A 12,533-nucleotide genomic window follows, 5' to 3' on the forward strand; every position below is an offset into this window, starting at 1 on the left:
GAATCAGAAATATAGATCTTAGAATTATCTGCATTGAAGTAAGTGGAAAAGCTATATTTAGAGGCTTGGCTTGGTCAGAGGTTTTTATTTTTACTTTTATTTTTTTCCTGATCTGGTTTCTTTGTTCTTAGCCTTCTCTTTTTAAAGATGATTTGACAATGACCTGAAACTGACAAGGACCTGAAACCCTCCTGATTTCAGAGGGAAAGCAGAATGTGGAGTGATACTGACTGACTTCATGTGCATCCATGTTTAAAATCCTCAGTTAACTTTCTTCCTATGCGTGGTTTCGCTTCTCATTAAGATTCTATAAAGGGTACAGATGAAATTGCAACTCACGCTTTCACCATCTAGTGTTTGGTTCTGGGTGAGGTTCCCACTGACCTTGAAGAGAGCTGCCCCCATGAAGAGGGGTGGTAACACAGGAGGGAATGTGGGCTGGTGGTTAGGAGGGGGACGGAGAGTCGGGACTTGGCATCTAGCTGCCCACGCTGCTGAGTCACCTGGGGGAGTTGCCGGGGCTTTGTTGTCATGTTGTGGAAAAGAGACTTCCTGCCATCTCGGTGGGACTATGAGGTTGGTTGCCATGAACTTGATTTCTTCTCCCATCAGTTTTTGTCCCGCCCCCCGCCCCCCACACACACAACCCAAATTGTGGTCCATAATCCAAATCAACAAAACAGCTATGGACACAAAGATATAAATTAATTTAAATACATTTTCCAAGGAGTATTATGACCAGAGAAGTGTTAGAATTTTTCTTAGGAATTTTTATTTTACTTAAAGGAAGGGTAACTTTCAGATTGCCTGACTAATGAAAAGAAAAGAAAAAAGAAAAGAGGAAAGGCATTTTCTATGTTTTTCTCTTGAATGTAGCAAAGAGTGGTTATTCAGTAGAAGTCAAAAAGAGGAGGGGATTATGAAAATTAATAACGGGAAACCTCACTAAAATGGAATCAGGAGGTTTCGGCAGGGGAACTCTCACACTCTACTGCCCCTAGTCAGTTGCAGACCCAACAGGAAGAGAGGGACATGACATTGCAGCGACTTGACCTTGCACATGGATACTGCTCTATTAATCCAGCCGGAGGAAGAAGTACTTTCCTCATCCCCCCACAGGCAACAGCTCAGCCAATGAAAAACCACCTACTTGGAACTCCCAGGTTAGTCCAGTGGACTTTAGTTGATAACAGCCCTCCCAACTTACCCCTTTTCTCCTTAAAAAGCATGCCTCTCCTTCCCCCCCCACCTCCCCTTATTTGCCTATGGTTTTGCTGCAGCTTGCTTGTCTTGGATTGAAATTCTCTTTTATTCCTGAATAAACCCATATTTTGCTGGTAAAGTCACCGGCAGCTTTTACTTTTAAGGTTAACAGGATGAAGGAATAGAAAGTTCTTTGACAATTAGGGCTACATATTCAGAGTGAGTTCCTGGGGTGACCTAAAATCGAAGCATACGATAGGAGCTTAGTAATTAGAGAACAAAGTCCATGCACAAAGAACATGCTAACTAATGTAAGTAAAACCCAAACAGTTTTCATTGTGATGATGGATGTACTGCAGGCTGGAGAAACCCAGAAGAGAACACCTCATCCATTGTTGTATAGATTGTGATCCACTCTTCGAAGTAGACAGTTTTGGAAAACTGAAGAATACGTATGATGTAAATGTGTAAAATTAAGCTCTTACATAAAAGATACAGAATATTTGGATCAGACAAGAGGAACCGCAACACGGCAGCTAGTTTGTGCCTTTAGGAAAAGGCTTACACGTACATGCTGAAGCGAAACATGGACATTTGGAAATACTTCTTTTATGCCGATTGAGTATGACTGGTCTGATGATTGAGGCTTGAGCTAGACACTGATTCTTATTAAGTCAAACAGCAGGAGCTTCTTTTTCTCTTTTGGCCCAGGAAGCTGGGAGCAGAGAAAATGCCTTGCCGACTCTCATTCTTTATCTGCCCTCTTTCTGAAATCTTCTCCCCCCAAAAATAGCACAGGCAGGATTGATCATTGGGATTCATCTAGGGAAATTAGAATTATCAGCAGGATTATAGCAGACAGATTGTATCACAGACAATTCATTATCTGAAAATAGCAGTGGGGGAGACTGTATACCTTACAAGTGACCGAGTGAGCTGTGTGATGCAGAGGATACCATGAGAATACACCTTAGAACAAATCATTTTTTAATTGCTTTCTTTGTCTTATTATCTCATATTGCAAATGATCAACCTGAAGTTTAATGTGATTACAAAACCCGAGACTTCCTAGCGTTTGCTCTGCCCCATTCCTGTGCACATATTACTGAAGGCACAGGACTCCAACACTGAAGGTTTGACTCAGTTCCCTAAGTGCCCTTCCTCCCTTTCCCATGCCCTGAACTAAAGCTATCTGAACTGGGCTCTCTCCAGTTGTGCTTCATCAGGGAATTGCCCTAGGAATTACAGATGCTATGCAATGAGAGCCAGGTGGCAATATGAGCAAGTTTTCTAGCCCGTCCCTCCCCTTGTCCTCACCACTCTGCCACCTAGCCATTCACTGAAGTCAGAGAAGCCTCAGTGTCAGGGGAATGGGTATTCTTAGGGAGTGGGTTTCTACTGCCCTCTTAGGATTATTGTCAGGATAAAAGAGATTATAAAGGTGTATCAGTCTCCTGAAGCTGCCACAAAAAAAAAAAAATGCCATAGACTGGGTGGCCTAAACAACTGAAAATAACTTTCCTACCATTCTGGAGACTGGTAGGTCCGAGATCAAGGTGCCAGCCATTTTGGTTTCTGGTGAGGACTCTCTTCCTGGTTTATAGACACCTGCCTTCTAGATATGTCCTCACCTGGCAGAGAGAGGGAGAAAGAGAGCAAGCTCTTCTGGTGTCTAATAGCATCATGAGGGTCCACCCTCATGACCTTATCTAAAGCTGATTACCTGCCAAAGGCCCAATCTCCAAATAAAAACACATTGAGGGGTAGGGCTGCAACATAAATTTGTGAGGGATCTGCACATTGTTAGAGCTTGGAGTTGAGGCCACTGGCTGGCCGATGAACTCACAAGTGGAGGTAGTGTGCTATATGAGGAGCACATCTTTCGCTAACAACACAAGGGTCTCTGGTCCAATGAGTGGAGTTTGATAGTAATTCTTGCCACAAGTAAAAAAAAAAGGGGGGGGGAAGATACAATTCAGCCTATAGCAGTAAGTGAACTGAACCCACTCTGTAGACCCTGGGGCAAGAGTAATAAGGAAGATGGGATTGACACATGTTTTACTTTCATCCAAGACCAGATTAGCATGCCTGGTTAGAGCTGTCCCTCCTGAAGACATATGATCCAGGGCCACCCTACACGGAGCTTCCATTCTCTGGAATATCAGATTGTGCTTTTCCTTTATAATACAACATTTTAATATAGGCAGAAGCAGGTTTAAAAGAATATCAGGAGTTCTAAGGGAGAAAGGAAGGAAAGAAGGAAAGAAAAGAAAAAGAAAACGAGAAAGTCTCAGAAGGGCAACCCTCTCCCTCAGAGTTGTGGATATGGAGGACCCATTCCAGGAAGGGAAACTATGAACAGTGGGAAGGTGGGCTGTAGTAATGCCCCAGGCCACGATAGCACCCACCGAGAGTGTTCTAGGCTGGACCACCTCTGTGAGGGGTGCTGTGCAATGTCTTGGCATCTTTATATTCTAAGCACAGACCCACTTCTGGACTTCAGGCCAGCTGTTTCTTAAAAATAGACCTTTTATCCCCCCCTCCGCAAACCTGACCAAAACCTTTTAATTTATGTATGTCTTTAAGTTGCCTAATATTGTTGGATGAAAGAGGTTGTTTGAACATACCATGTTATTAAGAAATTACAGAGATGTTCATAGTCCCCAATAGTCACATTATCATTTTAATTCAGTTCAGATTAGAGGCTCTCAGCAAAAAGCTATCCCTTCCATTTTTGTGATTAATTCTCAAAATTCCTTAAAGGCATTATTATTGAAGAGAATTTGTGGAAGTAGAATCATCATCCTTACTTCTGGGGGATGTTTTTTAACCTTTGTTATAACAAGTAGTCTACTACACTTTGCTTTTACCATGCTTATATTTGATTTATAATTTTAAAATGCTATGTTCATTATTAGCCAAAGAATTAAGCAGGGTGTTGCTTTTCTTAAGCAAAAGATTTAGCTCAGCCACTTTTTAATTGTAATCTCTGCATAAATGTATTGAGCTCATACCTCACATACCACAAATCATTGTTGCTGTAATCATTTCATATCTATAATTTTTTGTTGTGGTCTCTCAAGCTGACATGTTTTCTCCTGATGACTTGTTTAAAAAGCATTTCCAGCACCTACGTCCGGTAAGGTGCGTTATTCAAATGTACTTCTCCACTTCTTAATAACTTGGTCTGTCATTATGTTGAGTAGGTGAAATTAAATTTATCCTTTATATACAAGAAAAAACCTTTATTACTTTAAGTTTTAAAAAAATAAAATAAGTTTATTATAACTATGGTCTTCTGAAAAGAGAAAGGGACAAGAGCAAAAATTGTACACAAGTGCCCACACTCGTATAAATACACACACACACACACAAGACTCTAAAATCCTAGTCAAAAGCTATATTTCATAAAAGAGAATTATAGTAATGTTGATGGTTTGCCAAAACCTCAAGCAGTGACAAAATCCACAGAGTGTCCTGAAAAGGATGCCTTTGCAAAACCATGCCTCTCCAGATGGTTTAGATTAGAGATGTTTAAAAACACATGGCAGCATTAGTTTGGTTTAGAATTCATAGTTAATTCAGTAGATAAAATAATGCAAATTTGAAACCCTAGCCTGTGTATCAGAAAAATCATCAAATCTTATGATTGCTCTTAGGGGAGGTTGGTATGTGATGTGTTGATTTTTAAATGATCTAATTGAAATAATAAAATTAAGCAAGAAGGGGTAAAAAAGGATTGAAAATACAAGAGTATAAGTAAAAACTTTCTTCTCTGCAGAATATTTATTCCTTTGAGCTGTCATATCCAATCAATTTGTATGGGATTCGACAGCCAATTGTCATTTCCTGAGATAAACTATGTAAAGAGGTTGTGTTACAGAGACAGCATGAAAAAAACAGAAAAAAAATAATTCCAGAGCATGAAGCAGAGAGAGGCCACAATGTCCCACAGAGTGCTGCCTGGATCTGCTCACCTTGCTAAGAACAGCAGATAAGCAGCTTACACACGAGTTTTCCCTTTGGCTCCTTCAGCTTTGCCCCCTGCGCATACTATTTCTTAAAAAGAGTGCTCTTGGTCTATGTTTTAGTAAATTATTTTGCCTTCTTTGTGGTTTTTAATCTTGGTGGGAGCTCTGTGTGGACAGTGATGTCACACAGTGTTCTCCTGCACGAGATGTGAACAGTTCCCCTTGGGCCCCAAAAGGCTCCATCACTAAAAGCCTGGCTCCCACTGTCCCTTTCCTTGTGTTTAAAATCAAAAGTATCCCACCCTCTGATCCCACAGTGGGGTAGCCAGCGAACAAGTCCTGGAAAAGAACTTTTGTATGGGAACACTATTAATGTAATGATGTATATTATCATGGGTGCTACCTGCCACACAGATGAGAGCGTTCAGCTGTGTTAAAATTGCCACGAGAAGAATGTTCATGCAAGAGCTCAAGGCCTTTCAGAAAATACGAGACAAAGATCCTACAAAAATAGAATCAGGAGGTTTCAAGCAACAGTTGATGGGCTTCAAAGGGCTTGACTCTCAAACATGGCACAATATTTAGTTCCCCTAGAAAGAAACACATTTTGAGCATTTTCTAAGTATGAAAACTAGAATTGTGGCTTTTGATGTCTGGAAAGAGCTCCACAGTCAAAGCAAATGTGCTCCGTTAGTAGCAAAGTTGCACGCACACGTGCGCATGCACACACACACAGAAAAATGTTGGAGAGGGCAGACCCTGTGGACAGACTTAGTGTGGATTCATGGAGATTTCCATCATAAATGTAATTGAATTTCATTTGAGCAACAGAGGCACTGCATTGGCCAATCTTAACTGCTGATCTATCGTTCTGCATCCATACCCATTTAATATTTGTAACCAGAGATTATATTTTTGTTTCATCTTCTAATCATTTTTAAATGGAAATGCATCCCCAACTAAGTCAAATGACCACTTTAAGATAGTTTAGCCATGTCCTACTCTATGGGGAGTAGAAAGAGATTTTTTGCTTTCCCTTTTGTTTTTTGTGTGTAAATTGTTTCTCATACATGAGTTAATACTCCTTCCATTAGACCTATTAATATATAGACTTGTAGAATCTCAGGGTTTGAAGGAAACTTCATGGTTTTCTGGGTCAAACACCTATTCAATGCCTGAATTCTCTTGAATTCTTCTCCTTTCCATCTTCTGCTGTCAAGTCATCATCTTGCCTTTCTTGAACTTTGCTCCTGCTCCTGTCCCAGAGCAGACCATCCCATCTCTGGCCAGTGCTGCCAAGTTTCCCAGTGTGCCTGCAGCAGAATGGCATTTCATCCGAAAGGATTATGCATCACAGACAGAGGCAAAGTCACCCCAGAATGTCCAGGGGAACAGTCTCTCCAACAAGGCAGCTGGCTTTGGGTTGCTATGGGAGTGGGAATGAGCACATGAATACAGTCCCCCCCACCACCTTCCTCATGTGTCTCACCATCTTTGTCCTCACCTGGCTTTCTTTGACATCATTCCATTAAAGGCACAACAAGGTGCTGTCAACCTGTTGCCACTAAAATAACGAAAAGACTTCACTTTGGGGGAAGGTGTTCAGTGGAAGGCAAGTTCTACCTGTGCTCTCCCTGTTGCCCCTCCCCCACCTCCCAAGCCACACTTCTGATCAGGCTGTTTACCTGTTTCATGGTCTCTTCTTCAATGTGTTTGCTCAAATTGTGAGGACTTGCTACATTTTGGAACTGGATTTCACTGGATTTTCCCATCTATATATTGAAGCTGCTGAGACAGGCTTAACACAAACCTCCTGCCTTTAGAACATTAACAATATGTTCTCCCCTTTGGGAGAGGGATAGCTGAGCCAAGTTCTATAAAACATCACAAATTCAGACAACATGGAGGAAGAAGGACAGTTCTTAATCAGATATGGCTCACTAGAGGAGACCTTGATAACTAACTGAATTTTTTTGAGAAGCAAATAAGCACAGCCTCCAAACTATTTTTTTGTCTAAATAGGAATTTTCATGTATCAGGTTCTCTGCTGATTTAGGACATCGTTACAGAAATATGAAAATATATTTGCACCAAGACTATGTGATAACCTGAACTGGTCATCAAATGTCAGGGAACTGATTGCTTTAATGAAGAGTGAAAAAGGTTTTATTGTTTGTACATTATACTTCATAAATGGACATTTATGAAATTCTGGAGGGACTCGGAAATCATTTGTTCCCCAGCTCCATTCATTTAGTTAGAAAGTACCACTTTTCAGTCAATGTAAAGGGAAACCAGTTATCGTTTATTTATTTATTTAAAAATTATTAAGCTAATTTTACTTATTTATTTTTTATTTTTCATTATATTCAGATATCCTTTATTATTCTGTGGTAACTTCACAGCTAATTAGGTAGCTCTTGTGTCCTAGGAATAATATCAAAACAAATGGGAAAGAGGGGTCTTGAGTTTCTTGGACATATATTATTTTAAAACCAAATTAAAAATATTTCCCTCAAAACCCTTATGGATTTTTTAATGTCCACTTCATGGGTGCTTATCCCTAGAGATCCCAGACTGTTGAATCTTGTCTATCAGTACAGTGCATTCAAGTAAGAAATATATTAATTACTGCTCTCAACCTCATAACTCGTCTGAAGCAAGGAAGGATATATATGAGCAAATATATTGCTATTCTGCATCGTTCCTGCTGAAACCCTTGAGTGAGCATAAGTGTGACTGGTTCCTATCAATAATATTTGGGTACATAATCCTGGGACAGCAGAGAGCTGCACAGGGTGATACATATAATGAAAGCGTAGAAATAGGACAAGGCTCTTCGTTTTTACCTACAGAGGACAGTTTGCCTTATTCTCAGGTTGATGGCAGGTCAGCCCAAACAGAAACACTCTAAGCATCTGTACAGCCTATTTCTCAAAAGACCAATGGATTTTGGCTGCCTCGTTCACATGTAACAAGGTAAGAAAGATGACGCCTTGGGAAACAGGCCATATCAGTTAAAACCAAGTTTGATATAAATGCCAAGACCGAGTAGTAGAATTGTTACATGCCCGAAGCCTGATTACTTGGAGCCTGAATTCCATTCTCTCTCTCTCTGGCTGAGCCCGAGGGGCCACCATGTCGGTAGTTCAGCTAGTTCAGTTACCACCTGTGTTCCAAGAGTGAAGTCAGACCGAGAGGAAAGGAAGCTCGCCGGGCTGCCCGGATCCATGTTCACTTGAGCCACTCTATTTATTATTCTGCTAGGGAATGCTCTGCCCTTGAAGGCTGGTCCGAGGAGGCTGGGATCGCAGGCAGCAGGTATGCCATGAACAACAAACCCATATTCTTAACATATGTTTAATTTGAGTAACTCCCCTCCTTTAAAATACCTCCTGATTTTAAATCCACATCCTGATTTGCCCACTCTTGTTACCATTTTCTGCTGCCTGTTCTGAATTAATCCTTTGAGGTGGTCATTCCGCGGAAAGAAAAAAGGAAAATGAGAAGAGAGATGCAAAGTTGGGAATGTGAATGAAAGAGGATGGCGGAAAGCAGCGGGAAGGGGACCATTAAGTAAGTCTGTTCTCATGAGCTAGGTTTTCTTTGAGCTGTGTGACACGGGAGAGGTAGAAGAAGAAGAGAAATACAAGGAAGAGGCCCTCGAAAGGTTATCCATTAATATCCCTGCTGAAGAATGGGAATCATTTTTGCAATAGAGCTCAATTTCCAAAGATTATTTTGATTCTCCATCGTACTTCATCTCAAAGAATTGATATAATCTAAAAGAGGTTAAAATGATTAAAATAGTTTCCATAGTGGAAAAGTAAATGATTTTACTGTCAAAGTCAGTGTTTAAACTGAGATCATTTGAATTATATTTTATATGGTGATCATGTCACTGAGATGTCTAAACATCCTTTGTGAATGTAATAATCCCTGATTCTGATTTTTCATCGACAGAAAACTGAGTAAAGGTTAGAAAGATTAGCCACCAATTGCTTTGATTTGTAAAACCTGCAGAGAAGGCCGGTTTTCTTGAGGAATTCTGAGTTAAAATACATTCTCCACCTTGGAACTATTAATCCTTTTGGAGATTTTTATACATGTTTCTTAGATATATTTTCGGCTCAAAGGATTATAAAACTGCTTCAAATACTTGATTTAGAATATATTTAAAAGAGAAATAGTAATACCATATGCTATTAGATACACTCTAAAATAGCAAAATATTATATCGCTTGATGTCATCAAATTCATTTTCTCTCCTCTATGTATTAATCCATCTATCTCTCAAATCCTGGTTTTCCTGGGCCACACCAGACTGGTTTAATGAGGTCTTGTTAACAGTGTAAACCATACATCTGTAGCTCTCACCTCATCTGCAGTTTAAGATTTCTGGGCTCTTCACATTCTCCCTCTTGTTTTCCGGGCCCCCTCCCAGAGGAGGTCACAAGTATGTTCACGAATAAGGTTACAAGGACTAGCTGTGATGCTACAGGCAACTTGCTGGGACCTCTCAGCATCCAAGCCCCGCTGCCTTCCCCTCTGCTACCGCCCCATCAGACAGCAAGGGCTTGCCCTCACTCACCTCTAGAGCAAGCTTCACGGCCACATGCTGGCTTCCATTGCTGCACAGCCATTGTTGCAGATCATGTTCCAGAGCCCTGAATGGCCTGGTAACTTCCAGAACAAGCCAGTCAGGGCATAGTCCAGAGTGATTCTCTCCCCAAAGAGAATGTTTTTTGTGTCAAGGACACCTAAATAAGGCAAGCTGGTACTCTACTGTCTGCAAAGTTCGTAACACATAGGTCATTGGTCTTTAGAGTTGACCAGTAGCACCCTAATGTTAATAGAGTTCTGGCAGACCCACCCCATGAGTCTGCTCTTGATGACTCTCTAAATTGTGAACACTGCTTAGGCTCAAACCCGACTGCCTGGCTAAGTTTATTTCAGGTTTGAAATGTAGCGGTCTTTACTTCAACACGGAAGCAGGTTGCATTTTATCCAGAACAATTTAACAGACCTTTATTGTGCCTAGCACCCTGCTTAGGTGCCAAGGCTACAATGATGAATATGGTCTGTACTTGGCCTATGAGGAATTTATCCCTCTTCTCTTAGGTCAAGAGCAAGAATGAATGATCTGTAGTAGATTACAAGCTATTAAACTGAAATAATTAATGCATATTTTACCCAGAACACCCCCCACTGTGGTGTCATCTGACTTAAGACTTAGTGTGAAACATTGAAAGTGGGGTGGAGATAAAATGATAGTTAGGTTAGTCTGGGGGAAACAGCCTTTGGAAGGCTGAGCTAGCTTGCATTAGGAGGGAGGCGACCTCACATGAAGAATACCTACCTCCTACCTCAAGATCCTGCAAATGGTTTGGGGATGGTTGGTGAACCACAGGTATTCCTAAGGCTGGTTCCTATTAGACAGGGAAAACGAGAAACCTCGCTTTCCCTCATCCTTGCTGTGGAATGAAACCAATAAAGTCAGTTACTATTTAGACAAGTGAGTGAATGCTGTCCGTTTGGGAGAGAATGTTCCTGGGGAGGAACTGACCAGTAGAGGCCACTGAAGGGCTTTTGGGGACAGCGGGGAGAGCACAACCAGACAGTAGTTCAAGTAATGCAAGTATCAATGGCAACTCTGTTAACATCATTAAGTTAAATTTACCTAAATCAAAAGCAGAAGGAAAACCTTACCTTTGCATATATATTTTTGTCATTCTGCAAATAAAACGTGTAGTTCAAAACCTGGCACAATGACTGTCTACACAGACTGAATCCTATAGAAGAAAAATACCTTAGAGAAGTTTGTATTGCCAGATGCTTGGCATCATGTAGTCAAAACATTCTGAATGTGTTTTAAAATAGTCTTCCAGATGTGTGACAACTTAGACAACTAGCTAAAGCCCTTGTCTACATTTTGAAAAGGCGGGGGCGGGGGGGGCGAGGTAAGAAACTGGGGTAGTTACTCAAATTATACAGGAAAATGAAACACTTATTGCCTTCTGAGTCTGATTGCCTTAAAAAGATGTAGGGTTTGGGGGACGGTTTTTTGTTTGTTTTGCCTTTTGACAAAGTTCTTCACCTCTGCATTTGAGCTGGCCAACATAGACCTAGATGGAACTTTCCACAGTACCTTGTATTTTCCATGTGAAAGACATTATCACCACCAAGTTATGGCATTTTCTGATTCCAGGAGTAGTTATTTAGAAATTTAACTTTATTTTGTGTTTATTTGTCCTGCCTCTTGATAGTAAATATTATTAATTCCATATATATATCAGTTTGCCCAGTTTCTTTACATTTTAAGGCTCATGTTCAGAGTATAGAATAAAATAAGGAGAAAAATACATAGTAGAGATTTGTTTACCTTTGAACTAGATTTTCCCATAGAAATTCACGTTCTTTAGTGAGAGCTATATGCTGTGTTAAACTCAACTCAGGAAGTTTATATGTGCAAACAGTAGGTGCTAAATATTTAGTGACCTACTAGAATTGCAGGAAAAATCATTCAGGAGAATTTACACCTTGTGAGTCTTGCACAGTTATTTCCTCTAGACCACAGAGAGATATTTCGTTTGTACTTAAGACAATCAGTAAGTAAATCTGTGGACTTTGTCACTGATAGAATGCACTGATAGAATGTTGTTGCCACATTTAAAAGAAGAAAATGCCTGGGGGGGGTCCAATTCTGAAGTGTTGTTGCATATCAATCTAGTTTTTATTATTTATCTCTTACTGTCAACATACTTACAGTACAGTGTTACATTAATTTACAGTTATTCCCAATTACTCTTTGATATCAGTTTTATATGATACATTGATAGGGCTGGCATTAAACAAATACAATAGGTTGTCATCCCTTTCTGAATGCTACAATTAAGTCAACGATAAGACAGGGTTCCTGTAATTGTTTTGACTGAGAACTGGTAGAAATTTGCCAGAGTGACACAAACTAGCAGGCATAAAATGTCAGTTGCTTCAAAACAATGGAAAACTTAGCATAATCCCCTCCAGTTCCATCCATGTCGATGCAAATGATAGGTGTTCATCCTTTCTGATGGCTGAGTAATATTCCATTGTATATATGGACCATATCTTTATTCATTCGTCTATTGAAGGGCATCTCGGCTCCTTCCACAGTTTATAGCATGGAGGACATTAGGAGAAGGAAGGGGAAAAAGGGGAGAGGGATCAGAGGGGAAGGTGAACCATGAGAGACTATGGACTCTGGAAAACAAACTGAGGATTTCAGAGGGGAAGGGAGTGGGGGTTGGGTTAGCCAGGTGATGAGTATTAAGGAGGGCACATATTGCATGGAGCACTGGGTGTTATACGCAAACAATG

The 12,533-nt window shown here is 40.5% G+C and overlaps 1 protein-coding gene and 1 non-coding gene across 5 annotated transcripts in view; both read left to right on the forward strand.

Moving 5' to 3' along the window:
* Positions 1–12,533, forward strand: part of DYNC1I1 (dynein cytoplasmic 1 intermediate chain 1) — a 279,310-nt gene that overhangs the window by 176,572 nt on the left and 90,205 nt on the right. The window lies entirely within an intron of this gene.
* LOC123326430 lies at positions 2,996–3,149 on the forward strand. Its single transcript, XR_006541090.1, has one exon. It is a non-coding gene; the product is annotated as a small nucleolar RNA SNORA62/SNORA6 family (small nucleolar RNA).

The sequence above is a fragment of the Neomonachus schauinslandi genome, chromosome 12 (assembly GCF_002201575.2).
Source record: "Neomonachus schauinslandi chromosome 12, ASM220157v2, whole genome shotgun sequence".
In the NCBI taxonomy this organism is placed as follows: Eukaryota; Metazoa; Chordata; class Mammalia; order Carnivora; family Phocidae; genus Neomonachus; species Neomonachus schauinslandi.